This window comes from Electrophorus electricus, chromosome 19 (assembly GCF_013358815.1).
Source record: "Electrophorus electricus isolate fEleEle1 chromosome 19, fEleEle1.pri, whole genome shotgun sequence".
In the NCBI taxonomy this organism is placed as follows: Eukaryota; Metazoa; Chordata; class Actinopteri; order Gymnotiformes; family Gymnotidae; genus Electrophorus; species Electrophorus electricus.
The window spans coordinates 15,976,927-15,989,426 of NC_049553.1; the positions used below are offsets into that span (position 1 = coordinate 15,976,927).

A 12,500-nucleotide genomic window follows, 5' to 3' on the forward strand; every position below is an offset into this window, starting at 1 on the left:
AAGCACTGAAACATGCATTTAAAAACATTTTATTGTCTTCTTTCCACTCTAGCCTGGGATTTAGTCTGATAGTATTCTATATACCAATAGTACTGGATTTTAAATAATGATGATAGCATAGTATATACTGATAGCATTCTAAATACTGATAGTATAGTATATACTGATAGCATTCTAAATACTGATAGTATAGTATATACTGATAGCATTCTAAATACTGATAGTATAGTATATACTGATAGCATTCTAAATACTGATAGTATAGTATATACTGATAGCATTCTAAATACTGATAGTATAGTATATACTGATAGCATTCTAAGTACTGACAGTATAGCATATACTGATAGTTTTCTAAATACTGATAGCGTAGTATATACTGATAGTATTCGAAATACTCATAGCATAGTATATACTGATAATATTCTATATACTGATAGTATAGTATATACTGATAGTTTTCTAAATACTGATAGTATAGCATATACTGATAGTATTCTAAATACTGATAGCGTAGTATATACTGATAGTATTCTAAATGCTCATAGCATAGTATATACTGATAATATTCTAAGTACTGATAGTATAGCATATACTGATAGTATTCTAAATACTGATAGTATAGTATATACTAATAGTATTCTAAATACTGATAGTATAGTATATACTGATAGTATTCTAAATAATGATAGTATAGCATATACTGATATTATTCTAAATACTGTTAGCATATTATATACTAATATATACTACCCCACACACCAAACAAACCCACACACCACACCTACCAAACACACCAAAAAAAAACACACACCAAAGAAACCCCACACACCACACCTACCAAACACACCCCACACACCACACCTACCAACCAAACACACCAAACCAACTCAGCAGCTGACCTAGACATGCTAGAAATGACAGGACTGACAGGGTCCTGGTTCCTGGGGCCTGACTAAGACAAAGCCAATGGACAGTATGAAGCTTCTCACTCCCTGTGGCTGGAGCACAGCACAGTCTTTCACCTTTATGGCCTATGAGACGTCATGAGAGCAGAGAGCACAGGGTAAGAGACACAAGCCAATCAGACCCAAGCAGCCTCAAGCAGAACCAATCAGAACCAAGCAGAACAAAGCATACTCAAGCAGAACCAATCAGAACCAATCCAACAGTGCTGAGAGATAGAACAGTGAGAAATGGATAGAAGGTGGGAGAGTTACAGAGAGAGAGACAAAAAGGAGGAGAGATGGAGAGAATAAAGAGACAGAACTACATGGCGAGCAAAAGAAACAGAGAGCAAAAAAGAGAAAATGAATCTGTCACCAAAGAAAATCCTATTCACACATCTGCAGGAGGTGGGAGTGATTCAGGCATAACCTTTCACACACACACACACACACACACACACACACACACACACACACACACACACACACACACACACACTTTCACACACACACTCTCTCTCTCACTCACACACACACACACTCTCTCTCTCTCACACACACACTCCCACACACATATCCATGCACACTTTTTTTTTATAAGAGAAACACTTTTTACCAAAAATAAGTTTACACTTGTACTACATTTGAGCTTTGCCTCACAACAACTCCCACACTCGCATGCTTAAACACCTAATTAAATACCTTTTAAATACCTTAATACCTACATTACCACTATGCTCACACCAGTAATCTGAAGTATCTCTCCCTCTCACACACACACACACTGCAGTGAAAGTGCACTCTGCCTGGGTTGGGTCTCTCCAGGGGCTGTTGATGAATGTAGAATGAAAAACACTTTCAGAAGCACATGAACAGAGTGCCACTGCCTAGCACTGCCATCAGCGGAGATGACCTACTGAACCCCACAAATGTCACCATGACTGTAGACAGAGAGCGCGGGAGAGAGAGAAAAGAGGCAGATGACAGGAGAGAGAGAGAGAAAAGAGGCAGATGACAGGAGAGAGAGAGAGAAAAGAGGAAGATGACAGGAGGGAGAGAGAGAAAAGAGGAAGATGACAGGAGAGAGAGAGAGAAAAGAGGCAGATGACAGGAGAGAGAGAGAAAAGAGGAAGATGCTGAGGCAGACAGAGAGGCAGAGAGTGGTGGTGTTACTGGAATGAGCTGCAGCCCTTGACCCTTGACCTCACCCTAAAAATGTGCAAGTTAAATTTCTACTTTACCCTGATGACCTGGTGCTGTTTCGGTTGCAGTTGCAGGTGTGACACCTCCAGTGTGCCGGCCTGTCTGACCCCACTAAGCGCTAACACACAGCAGCCCTAGACAGCACCGCTGACCACTCAGTAACCCGCGCAGCACACAACGCAAAACAAAAAAACAAAAACACTAACAAACTACCCAAATCACAATGCTTAGGGCCATCTGACCACCACAGGAGGCATCAGAGAAAACCTCTATCACATACAGACTGAGGACATTCAGTATTCAGAATCATCTGTAGATTTAAAACTATACACGTCAGTATTCAGTATTCAGAATCATCTGTAGATTTAAAACTATACACGTCCGTATTCAGTATTCAGAATCATCAATAGATTTAAAACTATACACGTCCGTATTCAGTATTCAGAATCATCTACAGATTTAAAACTATACACGTCAGTATTTAGTATTCAGAATCATCTAGATTTAAAACTATACCTGTCAGTATTCAGTATTCAGAATCATCTACAGATTTAAAACTATACACTTCAGTATTCAGAATCATCTGTAGATTCAAAACTATACACGTCCATATTCAGAATCATCTGTAGATTTAAAACTATACACGTCCATATTCAGTATTCAGAATCATCAGTAGATTTATAACAATAAATGTCAGTTTTCAAAATTATTTAAAGATTATTACCGATTATTATTAAATGCAGTTTGTGCTTGGAGTGGGCGGGGTTTGCACTTGTGGTGGGCAGAGTTTGCCAAAGCAGCAGGTCTCAGTTATCTGCTATTCACACTTGGTAGTTATTTGATTTGTAGTTATTTCTCTGCATTAAGCCCAGAACCACAATATCTAACCCTGATATTCATATTTTGGGCAATGTAAAACAAACACACACACACACACACACACACACACACACAAAACCAAAACAACTACTGTGCTTTTCGCCCACACTCAAAGCTTACGGCTTTCAGAGGCTGTGGGTGGTGTGGACCTTTCCTTCCATCCAGACAGCTCTCATTTCTTCATATGGCCTGTCTGCACATTAATATCAAGGTCTGGCACAGAGCAGTGATGTACAGGACATGATTTGATCCACTGGAATCATGAATGGCATTACAAACCAACCATGGAGTCAGAGCTGGACACTAGCTTATGCTCTGAGGCTGAGTCGTATTCTGGAAACTGTCCCTGGAAAATGTCCCCAACATAATCTGATACTCTTCACTACCTCACCTTCATCAGAATGTAAACACTAAAGTCAGTGGATCTGAAACCATGGTATTTTATGTACATGAAACAATTGCATTAGTAGTGAACACCCAGTTACACACATACACACACAGTGTCTGCAGCCTGCATCTCTAGACCCGGTACAGTCCAGCAGAACTGAAACGGCAGGTGTTGTTTAAATATTGATGCCAAATAATAACTTAATATCTTAATCTCTAACTTAATATCTTAATATGTGATAGGTGTGATTATTAAATGTTACTATATTCAGTGCAAAACAAGTATGGTTTGCAACATTGTGGTCTGAGTATTAATTTTACTAATGACATCTGTCTAGTAGACCTTCTGGGCCAGCTGGAAATGAGCAGACTAGGGGCAATGGGCGTGCTCTCTGGACAGTTGTTTAACAAAAGGCAGGTAATGTCTGGTTGTTTTGTGTTTGTAAATATAAATGTGTATATAAGTTTAAATTGTATTTAAAAAGGTTTGCATAGGGTTGTATTACCAAGTTCAGGTCCAGTACAGCATGATACAAGCATTTAGTTAATGCCAGACCTTTAGTCCCAATAGAGGCCAGTAAACACTGCCAAGGGACACACAGGCTGCAGGACACAGCACACACAGGCTGCACGACACAGCACACACAGGCTGCACGACACAGCATACACAGGCTGCAGGACACAGCACACACAGGCTGCAGGACCCAGCACACACAGGCTGCAGGACAGCACACACAGGCTGCACGACACAGCACACACAGGCTGCACGACACAGCACACACAGGCTGCAGAACACAGCACACACAGGCTGCAGGACACAGCACACACAGGCTGCACGACACAGCACACACAGGCTGCACGACACAGCACACACAGGCTGCAGGACACAGCACACACAGGCTGCAGGACACAGCACACACAGGCTGCACGACACAGCACACACAGGCTGCAGGACACAGCACACACAGGCTGCACGACACAGCACACACAGGCTGCACGACACAGCACACACAGGCTGCACGACACAGCATACACAGGCTGCAGGACACAGCACACACAGGCTGCAGGACAGCACACACAGGCTGCAGGACACAGCACACACAGGCTGCACGACACAGCACAGACAGGCTGCACGACACAGCACACACAGGCTGCACGACACAGCATACACAGGCTGCAGGACACAGCACACACAGGCTGCAGGACACAGCACACACAGGCTGCAGGACCCAGCACACACAGGCTGCAGGACCCAGCACACACAGGCTGCAGGACACAGCACACACAGGCTGCACGACACAGCACACACAGGCTGCAGGACACAGCACACACAGGCTGCACGACCCAGCACACACAGGCTGCAGGACACAGCACACACAGGCTGCAGGACACAGCACACACAGGCTGCACGACACAGCACACACAGGCTGCACGACACCACACACAGGCTGCAGGACACAGCACACACAGGCTGCACGACACAGCACACACAGGCTGCACGACACAGCACACACAGGCTGCACGACACAGCACACACAGGCTGCACGACACAGCATACACAGGCTGCAGGACACAGCACAGACAGGCTGCAGGACCCAGCACACACAGGCTGCAGGACTGTGGCCTTGTCAGCCATCTGATTTTCACATTACAATAGAGTGCAGTGGGGATTAAGACTGTAAACTGTGTGGAGCATATTAGTCACTGACAGAGAGGATGTGGTGGAGCTAAAGTGACCCCAAGTGTGTAGATAAAACAACATTCCTGATGCTCTTAACACCAATCTAGAACCTGAGTGTCCGAGATTTGATACAGTGAATTTCTTGCAACTCAAATAATATAAACAGATCTGTCATGAAACATGTTGCTTTGCCCTGATTTAGTGCATATTCCTGTCTCGTTGGATTAGTGTGAATTGGACTGAACTTCCACAGACATTTCCATCGAGTCCCTGGTCCCTGACTGCTTCAGTTCTCGTCGACAGTTTTCCCAGCTCCCAAAATAGTCAAAATAAAAGCCCTTAATAACTACTGCTGACACAAAGCTAACAAAACCCTCTGGAAACAGCCACAGAGGTACCACAAGGGTATGTGCTTGGTTTTTTAATATAAAAACAGGTGTACCACAAGGGTATGTGTTTGGTCCTTTAATATAATGTCAATGCTTACTCATATTCAAAACAATTTTAAAAATTCTGGAATAAAATAAAGTTCTGTATGAATAAACATTCTTCTTCTTCTTCTTCTTCTTCTTATTATTATTATTATTATTATTATTGTTGTTGTTGTTGTTGTTGTTGTTAAAGCAACATGTCAATATGATGTCCTGTCCTCTCTAGACCAGTAGTTCCCAAAGATCAAAAGTTCTGACCAGCAGTTTTTTCTGGTTCTGGATCACTGGTTTAAAGAAACACAACCCAGATAGACTCAATCCTTATAAACTCCAGGTAGACTCAATTCTTATAAACTCCAGGTAGACTCAATCCTTATAAACTCCAGGTAGACTCAATCCTTATAAACTCCAGATAGACTCAACCCTTATAAACTCCAGATAGACTCAATCCTTATAAACTCCAGGTAGACTCAATCCTTATAAACTCCAGATAGACTCAACCCTTATAAACTCCAGATAGACTCAATCCTTATAAACTCCAGGTAGACTCAATCCTTATAAACTCCAGGTAGACTCAATCCTTCTAAACTCCAGATAGACTCAATCCTTATAAACTCCAGATAGACTCAACCCTAGCCCAGGTTTCAACACTGTATCTTTTGAAGGCCAGTGATGCGCAGTTTGTGCTATCATTTAATTTCTGGACAGCACACATTAATTCACACTTCAGTTAAAATCCAAAATTAATATAAATGTCATTTAATTACAAGCTACTTCACACTTCTCCACTACAGACTCTGTATTTTATTTACACATTTATAACTACATAGAATACAAACTGTATATACTGTGTAAATGTGTACATCATATAGGCAAAATCTATGCAGATATTGATCTGCAATTATAATTGTAATTCTGTGAACAGCATCAAACATTTCAGAGCTGACTGGCACACATACAGGCATGTAAACATGAACCTGACAGTCACTATGAGAAGATAAACTTATATTTCCACTTGACAGTTCCCATGCACTTCCTCAGAAAGCTGAGATGTTTTTGCAGACACAGCTCAGGACGTTTAGAGATCCCCATAGCCTGTCTGCATTTGATGATGATGATGATGATGATGATGGTGATGATGGTGAAGCACTGATGGGGCTGCATGAGTCAATGTTTGGACTGAACTCAACTGGTGTTAACACACTGACAGACACTCAGATATTGGTCAGTCTGTCTGTCTGTGCACCATCATACAAACTTAAAGAACAGACCTAAAGAAAAGGAAAAAAAAGAAAAACACACACACACACACACACACACACACACACACACACACACACACACACACACACACACACCATCATGTTGAGTAGTCTGTCAACAGCAGCTTTCTGAAATACAGACAATGCGAAACCAAAATGAGTTCATCTGGCAGAAATGTGATCATAGGATTTTATATGGACAACGTCCCTAGAAACACTAGACACTAACATATAACCTTTAACCTTAACTAACCTATAACCTTCCACACAGGTTTGAAATCATGAGATTATGTAACAATTACTGCCCCTATGTGCACCTCCAGCTTTGAGCTCATTTTTGAATGATTTGTACTTGTTTACTTTATCACTAGTTAGCTGAAGTTGTACACAAAGCACAATGACCATTCAGGATTCAAATTGAAGCAGACACTTGGGACAAGACACCCATTCATATCCAGGCTTATTTTTCCATCATTTAGGTCCCATTTGAGCTCATCTAATACAGAAGAAAATGTAAAAAAAAAAAAAAAAAAAAAAAAAAAAAAGCCTTTGATTTTTTGGGTGTATAATGTGTCTATTGATGCTGGAGATTCAGTTTCACTCATGCGCTACATTTCCTAATTCACCAGGGTCTTGTCTAATAAATTGAACAATTTTGAGCATATACATAATATGACTAGGTAGCTACACAGTTTTTTCCACTAGGTGTCCTAGACATCTCCAAAGTGTCCAAAAACTCTCCAAATGCACACAAAGTCATCAGTCACTATACATGAAGTTTGTATGCTTCTTTTTGCTAAAACATCACAGTAAGTTACTTTAGTAAGTTCCACAACAATATTAGCTTCAAAGCATCATTGTTATTAGGGGAAAATACTGTAGCTAATAGTGTAAATTCTGGGGGAAATACTGTAAATGCTGTAATACTGTAAAGAAATAGTATACTCTCTCATTTATATTTGTAGCAGGATTATGAATTTTTCCACCAGTGAATGGAAACATCCAGTGATTTGCCATGCAAACATTGAAGGTAGTCCATGCTAGCAGCACCCAAACAACTCCACATAAACTTTAGCTAAAATAAGCCTCTTCCTTTCCATGATGTCCAAAAGTATTGGTGATCAAATCATTCTTATGGATGTACGAGTTTCTCCAAATAGTGTCACACCCATGCACAACGTTATCTGCTAACAACACTGAAGCACTGGTTGACAGTGCACAGACTTTTAAACATTAAAGGGAGAACTAAATAAGGCAAGTGAGGGGTCTACATTTTCGTCTAAGCCTCCTTTATTTGATAAAACAGCTGCCAATCACGCCGCTTGCCCTGGAAACAATTGGCAGGTAAATGATAGTCACCCCCTCCTCTTCTCCCTTCATACATTAGTGAGAATTGCTGTCACTTCAAGACAATGGTGCTGCAATGACCAATAGAAATCAATAGAAAATAGAAAAGAGGGGTCTAATGCTCTATTCAGGAGGTCTGGTCTAATGCTCTATTCAGGAGGTCTGGTCTAATGCTCTATTCAGGAGGTCTGGTCTAATGCTCTATTCAGGAGCAGTTTTGTGTTGGCAATGTGCATTTTGGGGTAACTGAAGGCTGCGTATTTTGTGTTTAGTTATGAAGGAACCGAACATGTTTTTACGCAAAGAAGTGAGCACGCAATTAAACACTCTGTATACATTTAAACATGTCACGCAGTTGCTTTGATGGTAATTCAATTTTCTATGACAAAATTTGAAGTTATCTTATACTGGAAGCATATTTTAAAAGGCAATTTAAAAGCACTGGCACAATTGTTAGAAATTTACCAGAAAAACACGGTGTATTCAGTGTCGGATTTCTGGCGAACAGATGCATGTAGACAGTTGAAGATCGGTAAGCAGGTACTTGTATTAGTCCTAAGAAATGTTATGTTGATAAATGTACTGTACTTTAAGAATATTTGTTGCTATCAAGTGATTTATTTGAGTATGTCAGTTTGGGCCTGTCGGCGATCTCACTAGGGGGTGTTGAATTATGCATGTCAGTAATCAGCATTTCTTGGCTCATGGTGCCTCTGTAGCTAACCTGGTAGAGCATATAGCACCAGGTGCTGACAAAATCAAGACCATGGGGTCAGTTGCCACACACTACAAGTACTGAGAAACATCTGTCAGTCACTCTGGTTAGAACGTCTAAATTATGTGGGTGTTCAGCTAGATTGAATAATCATTTGAAATATAGCTTCTACACATCACGCAGGTTAGTGGAGAATAGGCTCATCCTCCATTTCAGACCCTCTGACATCTTCATATTGATAAACAGGTGAGAAAATTAATCACAAGCTATCAGTCCAAGGACAAAGAGTTTTCTTTCATTAGTACACTAATCACTCCACTACTTTGTGGACCAAATGCCCACACACGTCACAAGGTTCTGAAGTTTCTTTGTGTAAAAATTGCTAAATTACAGAAAGAGGATATAAGGTAATGGGAAGAGGGTATATGGTAAAGAGTATATGAGTAAAGGGTACAGGGTGGAGGGTATATGAGCAAAGGGTGCAGGGTGGAGGGTATATGAGTGAAGGGTACAGGGTGGAGGGTATATGAGTAAAGGGTACAGGGTGGAGGGTATATGAGTAAAGGGTGCAGGGTGGAGGGTATATGAGTGAAGGGTACAGGGTGGAGGGTATATGAGTGAAGGGTACAGGGTGGAGGGTATATGAGTGAAGGGTACAGGGTGTAGGGTATAATGGTGTAGGGTACAGGGTGGAGGGTATATGAGTGAAGGATACAGGGTGGAGGGTATATGAGTGAAGGGTACAGGGTGTAGGGTATATGAGTAAAGGGTAGAGGGTGGAGGGTATAATGGTGTAGGGTACAGGGTGGAGGGTATATGAGTAAAGGGTAGAGGGTGGAGGGTATATGAGTAAAGGGTGCAGGGTGGAGGGTATATGAGTGTAGGGTACAGGGTGGAGGGTATAATGGTGTAGGGTACAGGGTGGAGGGTATATGAGTAAAGGGTAGAGGGTGGAGGGTATAATGGTGTAGGGTACAGGGTGGAGGGTATATGAGTAAAGGGTAGAGGGTGGAGGGTATAATGGTGTAGGGTACAGGGTGGAGGGTATATGAGTAAAGGGTAGAGGGTGGAGGGTATAATGGTGTAGGGTACAGGGTGGAGGGTATATGAGTAAAGGGTAGAGGGTGGAGGGTATAATGGTGTAGGGTACAGGGTGGAGGGTATATGAGTAAAGGGTAGAGGGTGGAGGGTATATGAGTGTAGGGTACAGGGTGTAGGGTATAATGGTGTAGGGTACAGGGTGGAGGGTATAATGGTGTAGGGTACAGGGTGGAGGGTATATGAGTGAAGGGTATATGGTAAAGAGTATATGAGTGAAGGGTACAGGGTGGAGGGTATATGAGTAAAGGGTACAGGGTGGAGGGTATATGAGTAAAGGGTACAGGGTGGAGGGTATATGAGTAAAGGGTACAGGGTGGAGGGTATATGAGTGAAGGGTAGAGGGTGGAGGGTATATGAGTAAAGGGTACAGGGTGGAGGGTATATGAGTAAAGGGTACAGGGTGGAGGGTATATGAGTGTAGGGTACAGGGTGGAGGGTATATGAGTGAAGGGTACAGGGTGGAGGGTATATGAGTAAAGGGTACAGGGTGGAGGGTATATGAGTGTAGGGTACAGGGTGGAGGGTATATGAGTGAAGGGTACAGGGTGGAGGGTATATGAGTGTAGGGTACAGGGTGGAGGGTATATGAGTGTAGGGTACAGGGTGGAGGGTATATGAGTAAAGGGTACAGGGTGGAGGGTATATGAGTGTAGGGTACAGGGTGGAGGGTATATGAGTAAAGGGTACAGGGTGGAGGGTATATGAGTGAAGGGTACAGGGTGGAGGGTATATGAGTAAAGGGTAGAGGGTGGAGGGTATATGAGTAAAGGGTACAGGGTGGAGGGTATATGAGTGTAGGGTACAGGGTGGAGGGTATATGAGTAAAGGGTAGAGGGTGGAGGGTATATGAGTGAAGGGTACAGGGTGGAGGGTATATGAGTAAAGGGTAGAGGGTGGAGGGTATATGAGTGTAGGGTACAGGGTGGAGGGTATATGAGTGTAGGGTACAGGGTGGAGGGTATATGAGTGTAGGGTATATGGTAAAGAGTATATGAGTAAAGGGTACAGGGTGGAGGGTATATGAGTAAAGGGTAGAGGGTGGAGGGTATATGAGTGTAGGGTACAGGGTGGAGGGTATATGAGTAAAGGGTAGAGGGTGGAGGGTATATGAGTGTAGGGTACAGGGTGGAGGGTATATGAGTAAAGGGTAGAGGGTGGAGGGTATATGAGTAAAGGGTAGAGGGTGGAGGGTATATGAGTGTAGGGTACAGGGTGGAGGGTATATGAGTAAAGGGTAGAGGGTGGAGGGTATATGAGTGTAGGGTACAGGGTGGAGGGTATATGAGTAACGGGTAGAGGGTGGAGGGTATATGAGTAAAGGGTAGAGGGTGGAGGGTATATGAGTGAAGGGTAGAGGGTGGAGGGTATATGAGTAAAGGGTACAGGGTGGAGGGTATATGAGTGAAGGGTACAGGGTGGAGGGTATATGAGTAAAGGGTAGAGGGTGGAGGGTATATGAGTAAAGGGTACAGGGTGGAGGGTATATGAGTGTAGGGTACAGGGTGGAGGGTATATGAGTAAAGGGTAGAGGGTGGAGGGTATATGAGTGAAGGGTACAGGGTGGAGGGTATATGAGTAAAGGGTAGAGGGTGGAGGGTATATGAGTGTAGGGTACAGGGTGGAGGGTATATGAGTGTAGGGTACAGGGTGGAGGGTATATGAGTGTAGGGTATATGGTAAAGAGTATATGAGTAAAGGGTACAGGGTGGAGGGTATATGAGTAAAGGGTAGAGGGTGGAGGGTATATGAGTGTAGGGTACAGGGTGGAGGGTATATGAGTAAAGGGTAGAGGGTGGAGGGTATATGAGTGTAGGGTACAGGGTGGAGGGTATATGAGTAAAGGGTAGAGGGTGGAGGGTATATGAGTAAAGGGTAGAGGGTGGAGGGTATATGAGTGTAGGGTACAGGGTGGAGGGTATATGAGTAAAGGGTAGAGGGTGGAGGGTATATGAGTGTAGGGTACAGGGTGGAGGGTATATGAGTAAAGGGTAGAGGGTGGAGGGTATATGAGTAAAGGGTAGAGGGTGGAGGGTATATGAGTGAAGGGTAGAGGGTGGAGGGTATATGAGTAAAGGGTACAGGGTGGAGGGTATATGAGTGTAGGGTACAGGGTGGAGGGTATATGAGTGTAGGGTACAGGGTGGAGGGTATATGAGTGTAGGGTACAGGGCGGAGGGTATATGAGTGAAGGGTACAGGGTGGAGGGTATATGAGTGTAGGGTACAGGGTGGAGGGTATATGAGTGAAGGGTAGAGGGTGGAGGGTATATGAGTGTAGGGTACAGGGTGGAGGGTATATGAGTAAAGGGTACAGGGTGGAGGGTATATGAGTGTAGGGTACAGGGTGGAGGGTATATGAGTGAAGGGTAGAGGGTGGAGGGTATATGAGTAAAGGGTACAGGGTGGAGGGTATATGAGTGTAGGGTACAGGGTGGAGGGTATATGAGTGAAGGGTACAGGGTGGAGGGTATATGAGTGTAGGGTACAGGGTGGAGGGTATATGAGTAAAGGGTACAGGGTGGAGGGTATATGAGTGTAGGGTACAGGG

At 43.2% G+C, this 12,500-nt stretch overlaps 1 protein-coding gene across 4 annotated transcripts in view; it reads right to left on the reverse strand.

The window, feature by feature from the left end:
- The window catches only part of ptprn2 (protein tyrosine phosphatase receptor type N2), a 221,094-nt gene that overhangs the window by 146,264 nt on the left and 62,330 nt on the right, over window positions 1–12,500 (reverse strand). The window lies entirely within an intron of this gene.